This window comes from Scyliorhinus torazame, chromosome 25 (genome assembly GCF_047496885.1).
Source record: "Scyliorhinus torazame isolate Kashiwa2021f chromosome 25, sScyTor2.1, whole genome shotgun sequence".
NCBI lineage: Eukaryota > Metazoa > Chordata > Chondrichthyes > Carcharhiniformes > Scyliorhinidae > Scyliorhinus > Scyliorhinus torazame.
The window spans coordinates 31,541,385-31,567,393 of NC_092731.1; the positions used below are offsets into that span (position 1 = coordinate 31,541,385).

Genomic DNA, 26,009 nt, shown 5'->3' on the forward strand with positions numbered 1-26,009 from the left:
TCGCTAATCTTACGAGCAGTTGTCAGTGCTGACCCCCAAGTGCCCCAAGTGTTCACGGATTTTAAAATCAACCCACAAATTCTGCGTGACCAGCCCTCCAGGATTGGGGCCTCCAGACTGTTGCTAATTGTGTTCTCTCTTAATTTGACTCTGTTTAATTACGTTTGCTCAAGAGTCGCCAGGTATCTTTCGATACCGCCACAAGCTTCAAAACCGAATACTGATCAAAGACTCGATACACCAGTTAGTAAATTCAAAATCAATGCTCATTTATTTACACACTGATGCACGATCAATGACCACTAAAGTGAGGTTGTAGTCCAACTGAAGGCTTTAATAAGCTAGATGTTTCCCCCAGCAGCTCAGGTACAAAATGAAGGCTGCTGGGGTGGCACGGGCTCTTATACCACGCCTTGCAGGGCGGAGCTACCATACAGCTTGACCAATAGGAAGCATACAATATCTACCAATGGCGTTCCAGTATTACCAGGTACCGTAATACCTCTACACAGACTACCACATTCACCCACTGTTAAAAAAGAGTCCGGAGGGGGTGGTGGCCTGATATTACAACATGGTAACGTGGTAGAAATGATAGTTATGGAGGTACCGTAATACCTCCGTACAGTGTTTTGCAACTATTTACAATTCTAATTACTATTTACAAGTTATGATTCATAATTAAATATACACTTTAAAATGAAGCAATCAGTCGATCGGGGGCCCTGGTCATCCTCTGTGATCGTCGAAGCTTTGGTGGTGACTCCAGTGGAGGCTCGGGTGTCTGTGACTCCGGGAGCGTTGCCTCGGTCTCTGTGGCAGCTTCGACACCCCTACACGGCGCTGGTGGGGAAAACGGTTGACCTGGGAAGGGAGCGTCTGCGGGGTGCATCGGTGGGTGGGGGGGCCTAGACGGGGCCGGCAGAAGGACCGATCCTCTTGTAAGGTGCACTGGTGGGAGGGAGGGTGGGACTGGTGGCTGGGATGTGCGTGGGACTCCGGCGGGCGCCAGGTCTCGTAGGGAGACCGTATCTTTGTCGGCAGTCGGGGTACGCCACGTAGGCGTACTGGGGGTTAGCGTGGAGAAGGTGGACCCTCTCGACCAACGGGTCCGACTTGTGTGCCTGCACGTGTTTTCGGAGAAGGATGGGTCCGGGAGCTGGCAGCCAGGTCGGGAGCGAGGTCCCAGAGGAGGACTTCCTGGGAAGGACAAGGAGACGTTCAAGAGGTGTTTGTAGGTTGTGGTACAAAGCAGTGACCGGATGGAATGGAGGGCATCCGGGAGGACTTCCTGCCAGCGGGAGACTGGGAGATTCCTGGACCGTAGGGCCAGTAGGACTGTCTTCCAGACTGTTCCGTTCTTCCTCTCCACCTGTCCGTTACCCTGGGGGTTGTAACTGGTCGTCCTGCTCGAGGCAATGCCCTTGCTGAGCAGGAATTGACGCAGTTCGTTGCTCATAAAGGAGGACCCCCTATCACTATGTATGTAAGCGGGGAACATGAACAGTGCCAAGATGCTATGGAGGGCCTTGATGACGGTGGTTGCGGTCATGTCGGGGCAGGGGATGGCGAATGGGAACCGGGAGTACTCATCAATCACGTTCAGGAAGTGCATGTTGCAATCGGTGGAGGGGAGGGGGCCTTTGAAGTCCATGCTGAGGCATTCAAAGGGACGGGAAGCCTTTATCAGATGCGCTTTCTCTGGCCGGTAGAAGTGCGGTTTGCACTCCGCGCAGATTTGGCAGTCCCTGGTGGCTGTCCTGACCTCCTCGATGGAGTGGGGCAGGTTGCGGGTCTTGATCAAGTAAAAAAGCGAGTGACCCCCGGGTGGCAGAGGTCCTCATGGAGGGCTCGGAGGCGGTCCACTTGTGCGTTGGCACATGTGCTGCGGGACAGGGCATCAGGAGGCTCGTTTAGCTTCCTGGGACGATAGAAGATCTTGTAGTTGTAGGTGGAGAGTTCGATCCTCCACCGCAAGATCTTGTCGTTTTTGATCTTGCCCCGCTGTGCATTATCGAACATGAAGGCAACTGACCGTTGGTCAGTGAGGAGAGTGAATCTCCTGCCGGCCAGGTAATGCCTCCAATGTCGCACAGCTTCTACTATGGCCTGGGCCTCCTTTTCCACTGAGGAGTGACGGATTTCGGAAGCATGGAGGATACGTGAGAAGAAGGCCACGGGTCTGCCAACTTGGTTGAGGGTGGCCGCCAGGGCTACGTCGGACGCATCGCTCTCGACCTGGAAGGGGAGGGACTCGTCGATGGCGTGCATCGTGGCCTTTGCAATGTCTACCTTGATGCGGCTGAAGGCCTGGTGGGCATCTATCGACAGGGGAAAAGCTGTGGATTGGATCAGGGGGATGGGCCTTGTCAGCATAGTTGGGGACCCACTGGGCGTAGTAACTGAAAAACCCGAGGCAGCGCTTCAGGGCCTTGGGGCAGTGAGGGAGGGGGAACTCCTTAAGGGGGCGCATGCGTTCAGGGTCAGGGCCTATAACTTCATTTCTCACTACGTAGCCGTGGATGGCTAGGCGGTCGGTGCTAAACACGCATTTATCCTGTTTTGTATGTAAGGTTAAGGATCTTTGCGGTCTGGAGGAATTTTCGGAGGTTGGTGTCGTGGTCCTGCTGGTCATGGCCGCAGATGGTGACATTATCGAGCTACGGGAATGTTGCCCGTAAACCGTACCGGTCAGCCATTCGGTCCATCTCGCGTTGGTGACACCGAACAGAACCTTTAAGAAGTGATAGAGCCGCCCATCTGCCTCGAAGGCAGTGTATTTGCGGTCACTAGTGCGGATGGGGAGCTGGTGGTAGGCAGACTTAAGATCCACCGTGGAGAAGACCTTGTAATGCGCGATCCTGTTTACCAGGTCGGATGTGCGGGGGAGAGGGTACGCGTCCAGCTGCGTAAATCTGTTGATGGTCTGACTGTAGTCGATGACCATCCTATGCTTCTCCCCGGTCTTTACCACCACTACTTGAGCTCTCCAGGGACTGTTGCTCGCTTCGATGACCCCTTCCCTCAGTACCTTTGGACCTCTGACCTAATAAAGATCCGGTCCTGGGCACTGTACCGTCTGCTCCTGGTGGTGACGGGTTTGCAATCCGGGATGAGGTTCGCAAACAGGGAAGGCGGGTCAACCTTGAAGGTCGCGAGGCCGCAGACAGTGAGGGGGGGTATAGGGCCGCCGAATTTGAAAGTTAGGTTTTGGAGATTACACTGGAAGTCTAACCCTAGGAGTGTAGTCGCGCAGAGGTGGGGAAGGACGTAGAGCCGGTAATTTTTAAGCTCCCTTCCCTGGACTGTGAGGTTTGCTACACAAATCCCCTTTATCTCTACTGAGTGTGAACCGGAGGCCAGGGAGATTTTTTGATTAACGGGGTGGACGAGGAGAGAACAGCACCTTACCGTGTCGGGGTGTATGAAGCTCTCCGTGCTCCCAGAGTCGATTAAGCAGGACGTCTCGTGCCCGCTGATAAGTACAGTTGTTGCGACACTTGAGAGTGTTCGAGGCCGGGATTGATCCAGGGTCACCGAGGCTAATCTCAGCAGCTGAATGTTCTCTTCGGACGGTGTGTGCTCAGCCCAGCTGGGGTCCTGGGAGTCCATCCAAGGTGGCGGCTCCCATTGGTCGCACATGGCTGGGGGTGCACAAAATGGCGGCGCCCATCCATCGAGCGTGGCCGTGGGACAAGATGGCGGCGCCCGGGGGCCGCTCGTGGCCCCAGAGTAGGAAGATGGCGGCGCCCGCTGGCCGCCCGGGGATCTTGGAGAGGTTTATGGTGTATTAAATTGATGCACGATCAATTACTACTAAAGCGAGGTTGTAGTCCAACTGAAGGCTTTAATAAGCTAGATGTTTCCCCCAGCAGCTCAGGTACAGAATGAAGGCTGCTGGGGCGGCACGGGCTATTTTCCCCACCTTGCAGGGCGGAGCTACCATACAGCTTGACCAATAGGAAGCATACAATATCTACCAATGGTGTTCCAGCATTACCAGATATCGTAATACCTCTACACAGACTACCACACACACAGAGTCAAATATACTCATGCATAAAACTCTACAACCTAAACTATCACTATTACTAAAGCCTATACTTAGCTTCGGGTGCCCACTCAGTCAGAGGAACAATGGCCGTTGCTCGGTTCTGAGGCTGCTGGGTTGAGCTGTTTACAGGATAGCAACTAGGAGCGTCTATCTCGTAGCGTGTGTTGACTTGGAACTTACTTGGTCTGGAGCAGCTTTGGCGGGTCTCTCCTCGCTGAGAACCAAGGCCATGATTCTCTCTTGGGGAGTCCTTTTTATACCCCAAAAGGGCTTTGCGCGCTTTTGGGCGGGCCTTGAACTTGGCCCCAATTAATTGGGCCGTTTCCCAATCGTTCTTATCGATTTTCCTCCAATAGAGGGGTGGGTTCCCTGGTTGCTGGGCGTGTCCTAGGTGGCCGTAGGTCTGCTTTGTTTTAGTCTCCTCTGGCGCTGGGGTGTCTGTCTTAGCATTGTTTACCTAAATGTTACTCTTTTGTCCTCGGAGATGGCTCATTAGTATATAGAGTTCTGCAGTCTCAGTCTTGTCTGGGAGCTATAGCTCCAATCAACAGACAAACCTTGTACCTGCTTGCTTTCTCGGTATTGTCCAATGTTCCCTGCATTCTTTGCAAAGTGTCCATTTTGTAATTGGGACGTGGCCATCCCAGATGGCTTCAAGACTCTTCCATCAGGCAGAAGATACAGAAGTCGGAAGACCCGCACATCCAGACTTAGGAACAGCTTCTTCCCCACAGCTACTGAACTCCTCAACGACTCCCCCTCGGACTGATCTGCTCCCTGTAAGAACACTATTCATGACGCCCTATGCTGCTCTTGTTTGGCCCTTGTTCCGCACTGTAACCAATTACTATTTGTTGATGTACCATTTGTCAATGTACTCGGTCAATTATTCTTTTGTCGTACTATGTACGTTCCCTTTGCCGCAGAAAAATACTTTTCACTGTACTTCGGTACATGTGATAATAAATATCAATCAATCAATCAATCGATATCCTCCTGCAGTCCATATCAATCCTCCTTGCTGTCTACTGCACAGCCAACTTTGTGTTGTTTGCAAAATTCTTGATCATTCCCCTCTATGTTTATATCCAAATCGTTGCTATGTTTCACGAAATACAGGCGATATAACACTGAGCCCTGCGGAACCCCACTGAAGACAACCACTTGTCACAAAAAACATCCGTTACAATTGCCCTTACTGCGTTCCACTGGGCCAATTTCCGGTTTCCGGTTTCCTCTCACAAATCCCGAAAGACGTGCTTGTTAGGTGAATTGGACATTCTGGATTCTCCCTCCGTGTACCCGAACAGGCGGCGGAATCTGGCGACTAGGGACTTTTCACAGTAACTTCATTGCAGTGTTAATGTAAGCCTACTTGTGACAATAAAAAATTAAATAATATTATGATTAATAATGTGGAAGAAGGAACTGAAGGCCCTGTTGCTAAGTTTACAGATGATACAAAGATCTGTAGAGGGACAGGTAGTATTGAGGAAGCAGGGGGGGCTGCAGAAGGACTTGGACAGGCGAGAGAGTGGGCAAAGAAGTGGCAGATGGAACACAATGTGGAAAAGTGTGAGGTTATGCACTTTGGAAGGAGGAATGGAGGCATCGACTATTTTCTGAATGGGGAAATGCTTAGGAAATCAGAAGCACAAAGGGACTTCCGAACACCCGGAGCGACAGGTGTCCGCCCGACCACAACGGAAAATGAACTCAACCTCACCGCCCCACAAGACCAGACCGGCCCCTGTGCAACCCGCTCCAGTGAGCCTGACACTGCCACCATCATCCACGACCCCCCCGAACGCAATCACTTTCCTTACGCAAAGCCAGCCCTGCCATCCAAGAGCAGGCTCCAACCCAGGAAGCGGGGAAAATGCGCCGGCCTGAAGGTGAAACTCAAATTACGTGGCTTCAAGACTCCTCTCCCCAGCGTGCTCCTGGCGAACGTTCGAGCGATTGAGAAGACGTTTGATGACCTCAACGCTGGACTCACCTCCCAGAGTGAAGTGAGACACTGCTGTGTGCTCTGCTTCACTTGGCTCGCTCCAGCCACACCAGACTGGGCCATCCAACCCGAAGGCTTCCCGATCCACCAGATTGACCGCACGATGGCCTCGGGCAAGTCGAAGGACCCCTGGTGCTCGGCTGTGGTGTCCCTAATGTGCCACTGCTCCCCTGACCTAGAATACCTGACCGAGAAGTGTCGCCCCTTCTAGCCCCCCACGTGGATTCATCTCTGTACTCATCACGGCAGCCTACATCCCACCCCAGGCGGAAGGGAAGAAAGCACTTGACGAACTCCACCCCACCATCAACAACCAAGAAACAAATCACCCCGGAGCCCTGACAATTGTGGCTGGAGATTTCAACCAGGCCAACCTCAGGAAGGTTCCACCCAAACTCCATCAACATATCCCCTGCCCCACCTGAGGTGCAAACGCCACTGCTATACGAGCATCAAAGGTGCCTACCACTCCATTTCCCGACCACACTTTGGCAAATCCGACCACAAGTCGATACTCCTACTTCCGGCTGACAAACAGCAACTCCAGCGTGCTGAGCCAGTCAAGAAAGCCATGCAGTGCTGGGCCGAGGAATCTGAGGACATCCTCCGCGACTGCTTGGAGACTGTGGACTGGTCCATATTCAAGGCCTCGGCAGCTAACCTGGACGAGTGCGCAACCACCGACACAGACTTCATCAGTGTGTCGAGGACTGTGTACCAAAGAAGACAATACGGGTGTTCCCCTGGCTCAACCCTGCTGAAGTTCTGGACGGAGGCGTTCAAGTCTGCCGATCCTGACCTGTATAGGAAATCCAGGTACGACGTATGGGAAGCCATCGGGGATGCCAAAAGACAATACGGCATCAAACTAGAGTCCCAGGCCAACGACACTAACCCACGATGACTATGGCAGGGTCTACACAAGATCACAGGCTACAAAGCAAGGGCAGGCGGAATCTATGGGGCTGGAGCATCTCTCCCCGATGAACTGAACAAGTTCTATGCCCGCTTTGAGCAGTCAGCCAATGCATCAGTGCCATCCGCCCCAACAGCCCTGGACACACCCATACCCACTATTACAGCCTCAGAGGTAAGAACTGCCTTCTTGAAAGTGAGTCCGCGGAAAGCAACGGGGCCCCGACGGAGTCCCTGGGCGAGCAGACCAGCTGGCGAGCGTATTCGCAGATATCTTCGCCACCTCACTCCCCCGCTCTGAGGTCCCCACCTCCTTCAAGAAGACCACCATAATACCAGTACCAAAGAAGAACAAGGTAGCCTGCCTCAACGCCTACCGACCGGTGGCCCTGACGTCTGTTATCATGAAATGCTTCGAAAGGCTAATCATGAGACGGATCACTGCCAGCCTCCCAGACGGTCTTGGTCCACTGCAGTTCGTCTATCGCCGCAACCGGTCCACAGCAGATGCTATCTCCCTGGCTCTACAATCAACACATGAACACCTCCCCCTCTTCTCTTCTTTTTGTGGTTTCTCTACCTTCCAGCTAGTCCTCAACACTGGGGCCCGCAGGGATGTGTGCTCAGTCCTCTACTGTACTCCCTGTACGAACACGACTGTGCAGCAAGATTTAACTCCAACTCAATCTATACGTTTGCGGATGATACGACTGTGGTGGGTCGTATCTCAAACAACGACGAATCAGACTACAGAGGGAGATAAATCACTTGGTTGCATGGTGTACCGAAAACAACCTCTCTCTAAATGTAGGAAAGACCAAGGAACTGATCATCGACTTCAGGAAGCGCAGCACGACACACACTCCCGTCTACATCAATGGCTCCGAAGTGGAGATGGTTGATAGCTTTAAGTTCCTGGGAGGTCACCATCACCAATCGTCTGTCCTGGTCCACTCACGTTGATTCAACAGTCAAGAAAGCCCAACAATGTCTCTACTTCCCACAGAAGCTAAAGAAATTCGGCATGTCTGCATCGACTCTCACAAACTTCTACAGATGTGCGATAGAGAGCATCCTATCCGGCTGCATCACAGCTTGGTATGGCAACTGCTCGGCCCAAGATCGCAAGAAACTGCAGAGTGTGGTGAACTCAGCTCAACGCATCGTACAAGCTTGCCATCCTCACATTGATTCTGTCTACACCTCTCGCTGCCTTGGGAAGGCAGACAGCATTGTCAGAGACCCCTCCCACACAGGCATTGCCTTCTTCCAGATCCTTCCATCAGGCAGAAGGTACAGAAGTCTGAAGACCCGCACATCCAGACATAGGAACAGCTTCCTCCCCACAGCTACAAGACTCCTCAACGACTCTCCCTCAGACTGATCTGTTCCCTGTAAGAACACTATTCACGACGCCCTATGCTGCTCTTGCTCATGTATTTGCTTTGTTTGGCCCCTTGTTCCGCACTGTAACCAATCACTGTTTGTCGATGTCCCATTTGTCAATGTACTCTGTTGATTATTCTTTTTGTCTACTATGTACGTACTGTGTACGTTCCCTCGGCCGCAGAAAACTACTTTTCACTGTACTTTGGTAAATGTGACAATAAATCAAATCAAATCAAATATTTACCCAATGTCAATTTGTCTGTGGCTCAGAGATTGTTACCTTTGTGGTTCTGCATTTTAATTGAGCCCAGAGCTGCTCATCCTCCCTGATCAGAACCTCTTTCTTAGTCCTGTCTGTGTGGTTGGTACCCACCGATACAACAACAACTGAATTCTTCCCCCAAGAGTTAGTAACCCCGGCACTGGGCTGGCAACACGGCCCTCGGGGCTCACAGTCTCTCGATGCTGAGAACACTGTCTATCCCTCTAACAACACTGTCCCCTGCTACAATCCCATTCCTTTACATTCCTCCCACTTGTCTGTGTCCCTGTCCCCAGGTGCGGTGGTCAGTCTGCTCATCCTCCCTACAGCCCTCGCTCTCGTCCACACAGGCTGCAAAAACCTCCAATCTCTCGGACAAGTGTAAGTGCTGAGTGTCTTCCATTACTACCTCCTGGATCCTCACGTGGAGTCATACTGTGTGTTGAGTGGAAAGTGTACAGCTATTCAACTATAGTGTCCTCACCCTCAGGATCATGAGAGACCGGACAAAGACTCTTGGAGTTATAAACAAGGTGTTCATAGCCATTATAAGAACAAAGAACAACAAAGAACAAAGAAATGGACAGCACAGGAACAGGCCCTTCGGCCCTCCAAGCCCGTGCCGACCATGATGCCCGACTAAACTACAATCTTCTACACTTCCTGGGTCCGTATCCCTCTATTCCCATCCTATTCATGTATTTGTCAAGATGCCCCTTAAATGTCACTATCGTCCCTGCTTCCACCACCTCCTCCGGCAGCGAGTTCCAGGCACCCACTACCCTCTGTGTAAAAAACTTGCCTCTTACATCTACTCCAAACCTTGCCCCTCTCACCTTAAACCTATGCCCCCTAGTAATTGACCCCTCTACCCTGGGGAAAAGCCTCTGACTATCCACTCTGTCTATGCCTCTCATAATTTTGTAGACCTCTATCAGGTCGCCCCTCAACCTCCTTTGTTCCAGTGAGAACAAACCGAGTTTATTTAACTGTGCTGGTGGTGTTCACAGCTACCACACAGACAGCCCTGATTCCAGCATTGTGCAGACAGTTATACTTCAGTTTAGGTTACAGGGAATTAGCGTTGGTGGTAGCGACGACAAATATTTCCTCAGGAAACTAAGGAAATTCGGCATGTCCACATTAACCCTTACCAACTTTTACAGGTGCACCATAGAAAGCATCCTATCGGGCTGCATCACAGCCTGGTATGGCAACTGCTCGGCCCAGGACCGCAAGAAACTTCAGAGAGTCGTGAACACAGCCCAGTCCATCACACGAACCTGCCTCCCATCCATTGACTCCATCTACACCTCCCGCTGCCTGGGGAAAGCAGGCAGTATAATCAAAGATCCCTCCCACCCGGCTTACTCACTCTTCCAACTTTTTCCATCGGGCAGGAGATACAGAAGTCTGAGAACACGCACGAACAGACTCAAAAACAGCTTCTTCCCCACTGTCACCAGACTCCTAAATGACCCTCTTATGGACTGACCTGATTAACACTACACCCTGTATGCTTCATCCGATGCCAGTGCTTATGTAGTTACATTGTATACCTTGTGTTGCCCTATTACGTATTTTCTTTTATTCCCTTTTCTTCCCATGTACTTAATGATCTGTTGAGCTGCTCGCAGAAAAATAGAACATAGAACATAGAACATAGAACGATACAGCGCAGTCCAGGCCCTTCGGCCCACGATGTTGCACCGACATGGGAAGTCAAAAAAACAAAAGCCATCTAACCTACACTATGCCATTATCATCCATATGCTTATCCAATAAACTTATACTTTTCACTGTACCTCGGTACATATGACAATAAACAAATCCAAACCATATAACAATCACTTGTCACTAGTTATGTATGCCCAATCATGACTATTTATTAGGTTAACATAATAATAACAATAATCTTTACTGTCACAAATAGGCTTACATTAACACTGCAATGAAGTTACTGTGAAAAGCACCCAGTCGCCACATTCTGGTGCCTGTACACAGGGTGCACAGAGGGAGAATTCAGAATGTCCAAATTACCTAACAGCACGTCGCGTGGGACTTGTGGGAGGAAACCGGAGCATCCGGAGGAAACCCACGCAGACACGGGGAGAATGTGCAGACTCCACACAGACAGTGACCCATGCCGGGAATCGAACCTGGGACCCTGGAGCTGTGAAGCAACAGTGCTGCCCCCTGTGCTACAATGCTGCCCCCTGTGCTACCATGCTGCCCTAATATGCACAGTATATGAGAATGACTAACCAATTGCAACAGGTGCATATTATTTAATTATAATATCAGTACAAAGACACGTACACGCTGTCTCCCAATATTTATCACTGGCTCACCATTATCAAGAATGTGTATAATGTTCTTCCAAAGGTTAACGGCCCACTGTAATAATAATTCTGGATGATTATGGGCGCAATTTAATGGAAATTGTGGACGTGTTTAGCCGGGTGTTTCCTGGAGAGAGCGCCCCCGCTATTAAACGGGATGCTGCTTCTAAATCACCAGCGAGATGTGTCCTTGGGCATGCTTCCTGCAGCGACAACTCCAGCTGTGTGTGTAACACAGATCGATACAGAAGAACTTTAACCCCTTCAGAACTTATTGGATAACTAAAGTTTTTAAAATAATTTCAATGTAATATTTTTTCCCTCATCACTGTCTGTTCTTGATCACGGACCCAATGAAGTAGCTAAGCTAAGGGGTGTGACAAAGTGTCCAGGGAGCATTATCTCTCCCTGATGCCATTGCCCTGTCTGATGCTCCGAGTCCAGCTCATTCACTCTGAGCCGCAGTTCCTCGAGCTGTGGACACTTACTGAAGATGTGGTTGCTGTGGATCAGACATCACCTGCCTCGCAGTGAATTTTGTTTAACTAAATCGGGTCTCAAGTTTAGAAATATCGCTCAGTGAGATTTCACAATTCCCCAGATTCGAGGTGGGGAACATTCATGGCGATATCGAGGTTTGAGATAGTTTGCTGCTTCTCGCTGTGGTGTGACTCTCAAAGGTAGACAAGTCTCCTGGCCCTGATGGAGTGCATCCCAGGGTAATAAAAGAAATGGCTAGGGAAATTGCAAATGCACTAGTGATAATTTATCAAAATTCACTAGACTCTGGGTTGGTCCTGGCGGATTGGAAATTAGCAAACGTGACACCACTGTTTAAAGAAGGAGGTAGGCAGAAAACGGGTAATTATAGGCCAGTTAACTTAACTTCGGTAGTAGGGAAGATGCTGGAATCTATCATTAAGGAAAATATAGTGAGGCATCTGGTCGGGCAGCATGGTAGCATTGTGGATAGCACAATTGCTTCACAGCTCCAGGATCCCAGGTTCGATTCCGGCTTGGGTCACTGTCTGTGCGGAGTCTGCACGTTCTCCCCGTGTGTGCGTGGGTTTCCTCCGGGTGCTCCGGTTTCCTCCCACAGTCCAAAGATGTGCAGGTTAGGTGGATTGGCCATGATAAATTGCCCTTAGTGTCCAAAATTGCCCTTAGTTGCTGGGTGGGGTTGCTGGGTCATGGGGATATGGTGGAGGTGTTGACCTTGGGTAGGGTGCTCTTTCCAAGAGCTGGTGCAGACTCGATGGGCCGAATGGCCTCCTTCGGCACTGTAAATTCTATGATAATCTATGACAACATCGTACCGGCCAATTTCAATGTGCGCAACAAGCTCATTTGAAAAATGAAAGAAATGAAAATCGCTTATTGTCACAAGTAGGCTTCAAATGGCGTTACTGTGAAAAGCCCCGAGTCGCCACATTCCGGTGCCTGTTCGGGGAGGCTGCTCCGGGAATTGAACCGTGCTGCTGGCCTGCTTTGGAAGCCAGCTATTTAGCCCAGTGTGCTAAACCAGCCCCATTTACCTTGTTCCCTACACTGCGCGCATTTAGGTCAATCTTTCATTGACCACCTCCCTTTTCACATTTGTTACCTCTTTTGCTCTGCCTGAGGGCGATGTTGTTCTTTTATTTTGGTTCTCTATTTCCCCTTTAGCCAATACACCTTCTAAGCTCACATTCTGGTTCCCACCCCCCTGCCACACTAGTTTAAATCCTGCCAAGTGAATTTAGCAAACCTCCCAGCCAGGATATCGGTGCCCCTCCTGTTTAGATGTAACCCGTCCTTCTTGTACACGTCCCACCTGACCCGGAAGAGATCCCAATGGTCCAAAAATCTGAAACCCTCCCTCCTGCACCACCAGTTTAGCCACGCATTTAGCTGCACTATCCTCCTATTTCTAGCCTCACTGGCACATGGAACAGGGAGTAATCCTGAGATTACAACCCTAGAGGTCCTGCTTTTTAGCTTGCCGCCTAACACCCTGAACTCCTTCTGCAGGATATAGTCACTTTTCCTGCCTATGTCGTTACTACCTATGTTTACTGCGACCCCTGGCTGTTCACCCTCCCCCTTCAGGATGTCCTGTGTTCGTTCAGAGACATCCTTGTCCCTGGCACCAGGGGGGCAACATACCATCCTGGAGTCTCTTTCACGTCCACAGAAGCGCCTATCTGTGCCCCTTACTATGGAGTCCCCTATAACTGTTGCTCTCCTGCACTTTGCCCTCCCCTGCTGAGCAACAGAGCCAGTTGTGGTGCCACTGTTCTGGCTGCTGTTGTTTTCCCCTGATAGACTATCACCTCCAACAGCATTCAAAACAGTATACCTGTTATACCTGAGAATCTGCATCCCAGAGTGCTTAAGGAGGTGGCTCTGGAAATAGTGGATGCATGGGTGCTGCTCGTGCTGGGCCGAAACTGTGGCTGCCCACCAGTTTCGGGGAGCGAGCACACGGAACGTTTGATCAGGGATGCTTTCGTGGCAGGTATGACCTCCCCCGATATCCACCGAAGGCTCCTAGAAAGGGACACGCTGGGACTTACAGAGGCACGGGCCCTGGCAGGGTCCATGGACGTTGCCTACAAAAACGCGCTGTCCTTTGCACCCGATCGTGCGGCGGCCCCCTGGGCTGCGTGGCACCCTGCAGCGGCAGCCCCTCAGACCTTCCCCCTGACCCCGCAAGCCTGCGCGGTGAGACGGCCCGCTAACACCGCCGGACCCCGCTGTTTCTTCTGCGGGCAGGCGAATCATCCCCGCCCGCCGCTACCTGGCCCGCACCGCCACCTGCAAAGGGTGCGGCAAGAAGGGCCACTTTGTGGGGGTCTGCCAGGCCCGCGCCGTGGCCGCGGTCTCCAGCGACTATCGGCAACCCCCCCTTCAGGCCCGACCGCCCAGCGCTCACCGCCACCCCCCTATCCTAAGGCCACATGTGACCCGCGGGTACGGCCATTTTGTCCCCCGGACACCACGCTGGACAGGTGGGTGCCGCCATTTTGTCCCTCGCCGCCGTCATCTTCTTCATCCCCGGACACCATGTGCGACCCATGGGTGACGCCATCTTGGGTGGGGCCCCAGGCCCCCAGCACAGCCGACTACACGATGCCCGACCAGAACTCTCAATTACTTCAGCTGGCCTCGGTGACTGGACCAGAGTCGGCCCCGGACGCTTGCAACAGCTGCGACGACGATCTCCATCAACGGCCACGAGACGTCTTGCCTGATCGACTCTGGGAGCACGGAAAGCTTTGTTCACCCCGACACGGTACGGCGCTGTTCTCTTGTCACCCATCCCGTAAACCAACGGATCTCCCTGGCCTCCGGGTCACACTCGGTGGAGATAAAGGGGTTCTGCCTAGTGAACCTCACTGTCCAAGGCAGGGAATACAACAATTTCCACCTGTACGTCCTGCCGCACCTCTGCACAGCCACCCTTCTTGGGCTGGATTTCCAGTGCCATCTGCAAAGCCTGACCTTTAAATTCGGCGGCCCTATAGCCCCCCCTTACTGTCTGCGGCCTCGCGACCCTAAAGGTCGACCCGCCTTCCCTGTTTGCGAACCTCACCCCAGATTGCAAACCCGTCACCACCAGGAGCAGACGGTACAGTGCCCAGGACCGGACCTTCATCAGGTCCGAGGTCCAAAGGCTGCTGAGGGAAGGGGTCATTGAAGCTAGCAACAGTCCCTGGAGAGCTCAAGTAGTGGTGGTAAAGACCGGGGAGAAGCATAGGATGGTCATCGACTACAGCCAGACCATCAACAGGTTTACGCAGCTGGACGCGTACCCTCTCCCCCGTATAGCCGACCTGGTGAACAGGATCGCACAATACAAGGTCTTCTCCACGGTGGATCTCAAGTCTGCCTAACACTAGCTACCCCTCCGTAATGGTGACCGCAAGTACACTGCCTTCGAAGCAGACGGGCGGCTCTATCACTTTTTAAGAGTTCCCTTCGGTGTCACGAACGGGGTCTCGGTCTTCCAGCGAGCGATGGACCGAATGGTTGACCGGTACGGCTAACGTGCAACGTTCCCGAATCTGGATAACATCACCATCTACGGCCACGACCAGCAGGACCACGACACCAACCTCCGCAAATTCCTCCAGACCGCGCAAATCCTTAACCTGACATACAATAAGGATAAAAGCGTGTTTAGCATCGACCGTCTAGCCATCCTCGGCTATGTAGTGCGAAATGGAGTTATAGGCCCGACCCTGAACGCATGCGCCCCCTTAAGGAGTTCCCCCTCCCTCACTGCTCCAAGGCCCTGAAACGCTGCCTCGGGGTTTTCAGCTATTACGCACAGTAGGTCCCCAATTACGCGGACAAAGCCCGACCCCTAATCCAATCCATAACCTTCCCCTTGTCGACGGAGGCCCGCCAGGCCTTCAGCCGCATCAAAGCAGACATTGCAAAGGCCACGATGCGCGCCATCGACGAGTCCCTCCCCTTCCAGGTCGAGAGCGATGCGTCCGACGTAGCTCTGGCGGCCACCCTCAACCAAACGGGCAGGCCCGTGGCTTTCTTCTCTCGTACCCTCCATGCTTCCGAAATTTGCCACTCCTCGGTCGAAAAAGAGGCCCAGGCCATAGTGGAAGCTGTGCGACATTGGAGGCATTACCTGGCCGGCAGGAGATTCACTCTCCTCACGGACCAACGGTCGGTTGCCTTCATGTTCGATAATGCACAGCGGGGCAAGATTAAGAACGACAAGATCTTGCGGTGGAGGATCGAACTCTCCACCTACAATTACGAGATCTTGTACCGTCCCGGGAAGCTGAACGAGCCGTCTGATGCCCTGTCCCGCGGCACTGTCCCACCGACCGCAACACGTATTTCCTTAACGTAATTGACGAGTACTCCCGGTTCCCATTCGCCATCCCCTGCCCAGACATGACCGCCTCCACCGTCATCAAGGCTCTCCAGGGTATCTTTACACTGTTCGGTTTCCCCACGTACATACACAGTGATAGGGGGTCCTCCTTTATGAGCGACGAACTGCGTCAATTCCTGCTCAGCAGGGGCATTGCCTCAAGCAGGACGACCTGTTACAACCCCCGGGGAAAGGGACAGGTAGAGAGGGAGAACGGAACGGTCTGGAAGACCGTCCTACTGGCCCTACGGTCCAGGAACCTCCCAGTCTCCCGCTGGCAGGTAGTCCCCCCGGTGGCCCTTCACTCCATCCGGTCGCTGCTCTGTACTACCACAAACCAGACACCTCAGGAATGTCTCCTTGTTTTCCCCAGGAAGTCCTCCTCTGGGACCTCGCTCCCAACCTGGCTAGCGACACCCGGACCCATCCTGCTTCGGAAACATGTAAGGGCGCACAAGTCGGACCCGTTGGTCGAGAGGGCCCACCTGCTGCACTCTAACCCCCAGTACGCCTACGTAGCGTTCCCCGACGGCCGGCAGGACACAGTCCCCCTTCGGGACCTGGCGCCCGCTGGAGCCCCACGCGCACCCGCACCATTGCCCCCCCCCCCCACCCTCCCCGCAGCACCTGACTGGAGGGTCAGTACTCCCGCCGCTCCTGCCTGGGCCCGACCACACACCGACACCCCCTACAGGCGCTTTCCCCCCCTGTCCACCTTTTGCCCCAACAGCGCTGCCTAGGGGTGACGAAGCTGCCAGGGTGGACGACATCACGCTCCCGGAGTCGCAACCGCCGGGACCCTCATCAGAATCACCGCCGAGGCCCAGACGCTTCAGAAGGACGACCAAGCCTCCCGATCGACTGATTGCTGCACTGTGAACACTTTGTTATTACCCTCGACATCACGGTACCTCCATACCTGGTCATACCATGCGAAAGGCGACTATTAACGCTGGCCACCACCCCCGCCGGGCTCTTTTTTAACAGGGGGTGAATGTGGTAGTACCAGGTATTGCGGTACCTAAGAGGTGGATGACCATTGGTTAGACCCAGGAGTCTACCATTGGCTGTTGCACATAGCTCCGCCCTGAGAGGCGGAGTAGAAGAACCAGTGCCGTCCCAGCAGCCTTCACTTTCTGTATCGAAGCTGCTGGGGAAGAGTTCTAGCAGATTAAAGCCTTCAGTTATGAATCACTTCGTCTTGAGAGTAATTGATTGCACATCACACTAGTAACGGGACTCCAGTCTGAACATTCAGTAGGGAGTCAACCTCACGATTGAGCCATGGTTTCCGGTTGGGGAACGCACGTACTGCTTTCTTTGGCACGCAGTCGTCCACACATTTGCTGAAGTCTGTGACGGTGGTGGCATACTCATTTAAGTTGGTCGCTGAGTTCTTAAATATGGACCAGTCCACTGTCTCTAAGCAGTCACGTAAGAGCTCTTCTGTTTCCTCAGACCAGCACTGCACGACCTTCTTAGCTGGATTCTCCCGCTTGAGTTTCTGCTTGTATGCCGGGAGAAGGAGCACCGTCTTATGGTCTGATTTCCCAAAGTGCGGTCGGGGGATGGAACGGTAGGCGCCCTTGATTTTTGAGTAGCAGTGGTCAAGAGTGTTGTCGCCCCTGGTGAGACAGGAGATGTGCTGGTGGAATTTTGGCAGTACCGTCTTGAGGTTGGCCTTGTTGAAGTCTCCGGCCACGATGAACAAGGCCTCCGGGTGTTCTGTTTCGTAGTTGTTTATTACTGTGTATAGTTCGTCCAGCGCCTTCCTCACTACTGCCTGGGGTGGGATGTAGACCGCTGTGATAATGGCTGAAGTGAACTCACGTAGAAGATAATATGGGCGGCACTTCACGGTCAGGTATTCCAGGTCTGGGGAGCAGTAGGTCGCCAGAGTCGCCACATCCAAGCGCCAGGAGGAGTTGATGAGGAGGCAAACCCCTCCACCCTTCGCTTTGCCTGATGATGCCGTGCGGTCCGCCCGGTGAATTGAGAAGCCTTCAGGTTGTATGGCACAGTCCGGTGAGGCCGGGGTGAGCCATGTCTCTGTGAAACAGAGCACACAGCAGTCTCTTACTTCCCTCTGAGAGGTAAGTCTGGCGTTAAGTTCATCCAGCTTGTTTTCGATCGCTTGGACGTTTGCCAGGAGCATGCTGGGGAGAGGGGTCTTGAAACCGCGTTGCTTCAGTCTAACCTGCAGACCGCCGCGTTCCCCCCGCTTCCTCGGACTGCGGCTGCTGCTGGATGACCCTGGGATCCGATGGGAGACGTCAGCCCTTGTGGAAGGTAGGTGGTCGCGTCTGGCGGGGTCCAGGGCGCTGGCGGGGACCAGGGCGCTGGTTATGTATCCGGGGTCACGTCTGGCTGGGTCCCGGGTGCTGCTTGAGGTAGAGGGGCTGCGAGGGGGGCATGTTCGGGGTAGATGCAGGGAGGATGTTACCAATGATGGGTGTGTCCAGAACCAGGGGTCACAGCCTGAGGATTCAGGGTAACCATTTCGGACAGAGATAAGGAGACACTTCTACACACAAAGAGTGGTGAGCCTGTGGAATTCATTACCACAGGAAGTAGTTGATGCTAAAACATTGAATATATTCAAGAGGCGGCTGGATATAGCACTCGGGGAGAATGGGATCAAAGGCTATGGGGAGAAAGCAGGATTAGGCTATTGAGTTGGATGATCAGCCATGATCGTGATGAATGGCGGAGCAGACTCGAAGGGCCAAAAGGCCTCCTCCTGCTCCTATCTTCCATGTATCTATGTATGTCAGAGAGGGGGACAGCCACAGAGGATTCCTGCACTGACTACCAGCCCTTTCTAGCGGTCACCCATCTGTCTGCCTGCACCTTGGGTGTGACCACGTCTCGCTAACTCCTATCTATGACGCTTTCCGCCACCCGCATTTTCACCTGATCTTTCACAGACAGGATGGGATCCTGCTGTTCTCTTTGTACTTTGTGGTGCGACACTGCCACCTGCTGGTGTAACAGCAGCAGCAGCCGTCACGTCTCTGCTCTCAAATGATGACAGAGGCACCCCTGGTGTCACAGTCTGAAACTGCCAACTTCATTGAGCCGAATGCTGCAACTCGTGGGGTCATTTCGACTTTGCGGCAATTGGGGTAAATAAAAATTGGGAGAGATATAGGCCGGGATTCTCCGATGCTGCGCCGGCTTGGAGAATCGCTGGGGGGGGGGGCGCGCAAATCCCGCCACGCTGCTCCGACGCTGGGACTGCGATGCTCCGACCCGGGAAAAACCGGGGTGGGTGGGTGGGGGGTAGGGTGGGGAGTGCCGGGGATGGGGGGGGGAGAGCCGGGGATGGTGGGAGGGGGGGGTGTGGGGGGGGGTGCCGGGAATGGGGGAGCGGGGGGGAGTGCCGGGGATGGGGGGGGGGAGTGCTGGGGATGGGGTGTGGGGGGTGGGGGTGGGGGGGGGGAGTGCCGGGTCTGGGGGAGTGGGGGGGAGTGCCGGGGATGGGGGGGGGGGGTGCCGGGGATGGGGGAGGGGGGAGTGCTGGGGATGGGGGAGGGGGGAGTGCTGGGGATGGGGAGTGGGGGGGAGTGCCGGGGTTGGGGAGGGGGGAGTGCCGGGGATGGGGGAGGGGGAAGTGCTGGGGATGGGGGTGGGGGGGGGGAGTGCCGGGGATCGGGGGGGTGAGTGCCGGGGATGGGGGGGGGAGAGTGCCGGGGAGGGGGGAGTGCCGGGGATGGGGGGGGGGGAGTGCCGGGGATCGGGGGGGTGAGTGCCGGGGATGGGGGGGGGGTGCCGGGGATGGGGGGACGAGTGCCGGGGATGGGGGGGGGGGGGAGTGCCGGGGATGGGGGGGGGAGTGCCGGGGATGGGGGGGGGGGGAGTGCCGGGGATGGGGGGGGGGGGGTGCCGGGGATGGGGGGACGAGTGCCGGGGATGGGGGGGGGGGAGTGCCGGGGATGGGGGGGGGGGAGTGCCGGGGATGGGGGGGGGGGAGTGCCGGGGATGGGGGGGGGGGGGAGCGCCGGGAAACCGTCGCCTGTATATGACACCTGATGGCACACCTGGCACCGCGTGGGACCTGGGAGGACACCCTCTACCGGTGGCCGTCAAGGTGACGGTGGCGCTGAACTTCTACGCGACGGGGTCGTTCCAGTCGCCGAGTGGGGACCTGTTCGGCATCTCCCAGACATCGGTGCACAGGTGCACCCGTGCAATGACCGACGCCATGTACGACATCGCGGAGCGCTACATTCAGCTCCCTGTGGACCTCACCCACCAGGATGCCAGGGCAGCGGGCTTCGCTGCCGTGGCCAGGATCCCCATGGCACAGGGGGGGCGATCGATGGGGTGCACGTCGCCACGCGGCCACCAGCGGATAACAGGGCCACGTCCATGAACAGGAAGGGGTACCACTCCATGAACGTGCAGGTGGTTTGTGACCACCAGAGGAGGATCCTGCACGTCTGCGCCCGGTGCCCGGGCAGTGTGCATGACTCGTTCATATTGGCCCAATCGTTCATCCCTGCCATGTTCGAGGGACCGCCCCCCCCCCCCCCGCCCCCCCCGCCTCCCCGCCCCCGCCGCCGGCTGGGGTGTTGGTTGCTGGGTGACAGGTGTTACCCGTTGCGGTTGTGGCTGATGACGGCTATACGGAGGCCACAGACTGACACGGAGAACCGCTACAACGATGCCCATGCAGCGACCAGGGGTGTGGTCGAGAGGTGCTTTGGGCTGCTGAAGATGCGGTTTCGGTGCCTGGACCACTCTGGAGGGGCCCTCCAGTACCCGTCAGGTAGGGTCGGCCGCATCGTAGCGATGTGCTGCGTCCTGCACAACACAGCCCAGCAGAGGGGCGATGTGCTGCAGGCAGAGGAGGGGGAGGAGGAGGGGGAACACGACAAAGGGCACGCCTCCCAGAGGAGGGGGATGTGGAGGATGGGGGCAATGTACGGGACATACGAGCTGGACAGGGATGGGAAGTTGCCCACTGATACCGGCTGAGTTGATAGCCGCACGATTCGCAGACTAGGGGGGGATTGACTGGGCATGAACACGGACAGCACAGTACCGCACCACCCACCACCCCCACCCCGCCACCACCCACCACCCACCACCCCCACCCCCACCCCGCCCACCACCCACCACCCACCACCCACCACCCCCACCCCCACCCCGCCCACCACCCACCACCCCCACACCCACCCCAAACACCACCCACCACCCCCACCCCCGCCCACCACCCACCACCCCGCCCACCACCCACCACCCCCACCCCCACCCCACCCACCACCGCCACCCCACCCACCACCCACCACCCCCACCCCACCCACCACCCCCACCCCCACCCCACCCACCACCCACCACCCTGCCCACCACCCACCACCGCCACCCCGCCCACCACCCCCACCCCCACCCACCACCCACCACCCCGCCCACCACCCACCACCCACCACCCCCACCCCACCCCACCCCCACCCCCACCCCACCCACCACCCACCACCCCGCCCACCACCCCCACCCCCACCCCACCCACCACCACCACCCCCACCACACCACACCACCCACCACCGCCACCCCGCCCACCACCCACCACCCCCCACCCCGCCCACCACCCACCACCCCCACCCCGCCCACCACAGGGCCAGGTCCATGAACAGGGTGGGTGGGGCAGCATGGTAGCATTGTGGATAGCACAATTGCTTCACAGCTCCAGGGTCCAGGTTCGATTCCGGCTTGGGTCGCTGTCTGTGCGGAGTCTGCACGTTCTCCCCATGTCTGCGTGGGTTTCCTCCGGGTGCTCCGGTTTCCTCCCACAGTCCAAAGATGTGCAGGTTAGGTGGATTGGCCATGATAAATTGCCCTTAGTGTCCAAAATTGCCCTTAGTGTTGGGTGGGGTTACTGGGTTATGGGGATAGGGTGGCGGTGTTGACCTTGGGTAGGGTGCTCTTTCCAAGAGCCGGTGCAGACTCGATGGGCTGAATGGCCTCCTTCTGCACTGTAAATTCTATGATAATCTATGACCCGCTCTGCGATGAGCTCCTGGCTCTACATCGTTAGACAATGTCTGACTGTTTTGGGCCAATGTTTAGAGAACCCCAAAGTGTATCATGGAGTTCACCTGACCCACAACTTTTACTAGATTGTGGTATGGGGAGCACACGGCCCACTCTACAGGTGTGGGACAGCAGAAATGGAAAAGTATTTTTGAAAGCAAAACAATGTTTATTCTATGAACTCAAGTTAACCTTTTTAAAACATACAGTGAACATCTTAGCAACCATCAATTCAAATACAACACCCAAAGAATACAACACTAAGTAATCCTTAATAACTTCCCAAACAACATCCAGAAGACAAAAGAAACACCTTTTAACAGAAGCACATTAGGTTTACATTCACTACTGAGAACATTTATAATTCTGAATTCACCAAATGATCAAGGGATAGTCTTTTCATGGCAGAGAGAACAGCAGTACACCCGCTCTGTCTGGCTTCAGCTCCAACACTGAAAACAAAACTAAAACACACCCTGCAGCAAACAGCCTAAAACGAAAGTAAAAAGCTGACAGACAGCCCAGCTCCACCCTCTCTCTGACATCACTGCAGTAATAAACACCCATTTCTTAAAGGTACATTTCTTACACATCCATTTCTTAAAGGACTCTGACTCACGGCCACAGTACCGCCCTCCACCTGGGCCGTCTCTGCATGCAGCCCGGACACAGCAGTGCACGGATCTGCCGTCTGCCCGGGGGCAGGGTGGCGAGTGCGACCCGGGGGTGTGTGGGGGGGGGGGGGGGCGCACGCCACACTCACACTCGATGTCTCATCATCCCTCACACGGACTGGTGCTCTCGTCCCACCCCATCCCCGCACGCATCGGACAGATCACAGAGGCAGCTTCCGTAGGTGTGAACGTTATTTTAATGACAAACAGTTCATCCACGTGCCCTAGTCCCTATAACTAATCTGTGCCCTGCACCCGTGCCAACTTACTCAGTGTCTAATTTTCTGGCCTTGCGGGCCCTATGGCCACGTCTACCTGGTTCCCCAGACGGTGCAGCAGAACTGGAGGTGGACTCCTGTGATTCCTGCCCTGTGACTAGGGACCCCTTTGGCGGCCGTTTCCGGGGGCGGCCCGGCCTGGATGGGTCAGGCTGCGGCTCGGGCGAGGGGGATGGCGAGCTGCAATCCTGTTCTTCCCGTTGCCCATAAGATGCACCTGGGATGGAAGGGGAGGGTGTCCGAGGTATCGCGGTGTTCCGGGACCTCCCCTGCAGGGGGACCCGGAAGGGGCCCCAGCACCTCCTCCTCGCTCGGGGTGCCCGATGGCCCCCGGGGCTCTCCACGGGATGGGGAGCGGGCGGATCCAACACCCGAGGCACCCCCGGCATGTGGCGCTGCCAGTCCTGGGGGCCCGCCCTGGTATCGACAAGGGTCTGCAAGTTTGCAGCCATGGAGCTCAGGGAGTTGGCCATCCCTGTCTGTGTCTGGGTGACGCCGGCCAGCACCTGGGCAAAGGTGCTGATGCCCTCAGCGATGGTCTGCTGAGACTGGGCCATGGCGTTGAGCGCCTCTGCGATCTGCAGTTGGTTCTCGCTCATGGCTTCCTGTGAGAGGGCAGCCACGTCCTGGGCCACGGACGCCGCCTGCACGGAAAGCCCCAAGCCTTGCATACTGCGACCCATGTCTGACACCGTCGCCTCCCATTGCCTCCACCGCGGACCCGTCTGGCCGCCAGCTGGTTGCTGGGGTCGGGCTGCCCTCCAACCGCCCGGCCCCTCGGCTGCCCCTACCTCCACCTGCTGTACCGGGACGGCTGTGTTGTGCGCACCAGTGAGTGTACCAGACGCCTCATCGCTAAAGTGCCCAACCGAGGTGAGAGTCTCTGCGATGGTGGAGGGTGTGGGAGATAGCAGTGACGTCCCGTGGAGGACCTCATCGGACCCGAAGTCCAGGGTCCCCTCGGGTGGTGTGTCCTGTCCGTCCGTCCCCTATGTCTGGGTGTCCTGTCCGTCCGTCCCCTGTGTCTGACTGTCCTGTCCGTACGTCCCCTGTGCCTGACTGTCCTGTCCCCCTCCCCCCTGTGACTGGGTGTCCTGTCCGTCCATCCCCTGTGTCTGGGTGTCCTGTCCGTCCGTCCCCTGTGTCTGGGTGTCCTGTCCGTCCGTCCCCTGTGTCTGACTGTCCTGTCCATCCGTCCCCTGGTCTGGGTGTCCTGTCCGTCCATCCCCTGTTGGTGTGATGGGAGGAGGGGGAAGCGGGATGTGAGGAGGGGAGGAAGGGGAGATGAGAGGAAGGAGGCAGGAGTGTGGGGGCGGCTCGCAGGGGGGAAGGGAGGATGAGCGGAGGGGGGAAGGAGTGGGGGGGGGTAGTGTAGCCACCTGGGTTGGCCACTTCCCGACTTAAAATGGAGACCCGCTAAGACTACAGGGAAATTCAGTCAAACGCAGGAAAAACAGCAGGTGCAAAGTTTCCTGTGTATCAGAACTTGCAGGAACCCAGACAGCACTGAAACTAACAGCCATCTACATATTGATGAGCTATCCCCGGGAACAATTGGAAACAGTTAAGATAAACAAGGCCAAGCCAGACTCCTCGGCGCCAGCAGGAGCCAAGACAAAGGACGGCCAACGGACACTTAGGAACCGCCCAGCGATTAGGGAACAACTCCAGTATTGGAGAAATCGATCCAAGTGATCGGAACGCAGTCCAATCACTTGGAACCAGGTACGGGGTCCGCCCAAAAGGGCGCGAAGCCCCTGGAGACTATAAAATAGAGTCCCCAAGTTCAATTCGTCCTTCTTGGCAGGGTCACTCAGCATCTCGAACCAACCCTTGACAGTGAACTGCCTAGTTGCTGCACCAACAAAGTAAGTCTCCAGCCAACGCACGCTACGAGATAGGCGCTCCTAGCTATCAGTCTATACCAGCTTTGAAGCCTGCAGATTCAGAATCGAACGAAAGGCCATTTGTTCCCCTGACCTGGTGGGCCAGTCCAAAGCTAAGTATAGGCCTTTTAGTGTTAGAGATAGTCTAGGAAGTAGAGTTTTATACATGAGTAGTGATTGACTGTATATAATAAATGTGTTTTGATTTGAAACTTACTAACTGGTGTATTGAGTTATTGATCAGCACTTGAACTTGAACCTCGTGGCGGTATCATAAAGATACCTGGCGACTCTAGAGCAAAGGTTATAGAAACAGAGCAAATTAAGTAAAGACCAACGAGCAACATTTAAGAGCCAACCAAAAGTTAGCGACATTTACCGGCGACATCTGACGGGGCTCGACTTAGAAGTGGCCTAACCACTCCGAGAGGACCCAAAATTTGAATTGAGAATCCAATTGGGAACAGAAACATTCACAAGTGTTCAAGCAATTCTGATCAATCCTCATAATTCAGAAGCGTGTTAATGCATGCGTAACTAACAGGGCTATAAGGTAAACCTGATAGATTTTTGTTGCGTAAAAACTGTCGGGAGTTTGTATTCCGGAAAGTAGCGAACGCTGTAACCGTGTTTACAGCACCGCCTTAGCACCCCTCGTTCCAAATTTAGAAGAGCATTCAGATAGGAAAAATGGCAATGAAGGCAATGGAATGCCTCATGAACCCCCAGGAATTCGAGGTCGCAGCGACCAGTAGAGTAGGACAGTGTCCCGTTTGGGAAGAAGAGATCAGGAAATATCTCAAAGGGAAAGGATGGCCCCTTTGGAGTGAATTCTGTGATAATGAGGAAACAGGTACCGGGAGTATAGCACATACTTGGTGGGAGAACCTGTCAGAGATCCATAAGAAAAGCTTGGGAAAAGCTCGCAAGCCGATGGCAATCGTGTCTTGTCTGGCACAATTGCGAGGCACAGAGATCAAGAACGAGAATATAGATTTAAGAAGGAAGTTGGCAGCAAAGGACGGAGAGGTGGATGATGCCAAGAGGGCACACCAGTCTTGTCTAGCGCATCTGAGCAGCTTCAAACCCAGCTAGGCCACAACCTTGATCTAACCTAAAGGGGAGAGGTGCCTGATTGAATAGACAGCCTGCAACTGGCTAAGCTAGCCGAATGGCAAGGGACGTTGGACAACCGTACTCTGAGGTACCAGAATATACTCAGCGATCCCCAACTGTAGAATGGATGAAATAACTGGGGTAGAGATGGTTCTGATGATCCCTAT

At 54.8% G+C, this 26,009-nt stretch overlaps 1 protein-coding gene across 6 annotated transcripts in view; it reads left to right on the top strand.

Annotated features, from left to right (window-relative positions):
* The window catches only part of LOC140402460 (acidic phospholipase A2 E-like), a 313,842-nt gene that overhangs the window by 212,436 nt on the left and 75,397 nt on the right, over positions 1-26,009 (top strand). The window lies entirely within an intron of this gene.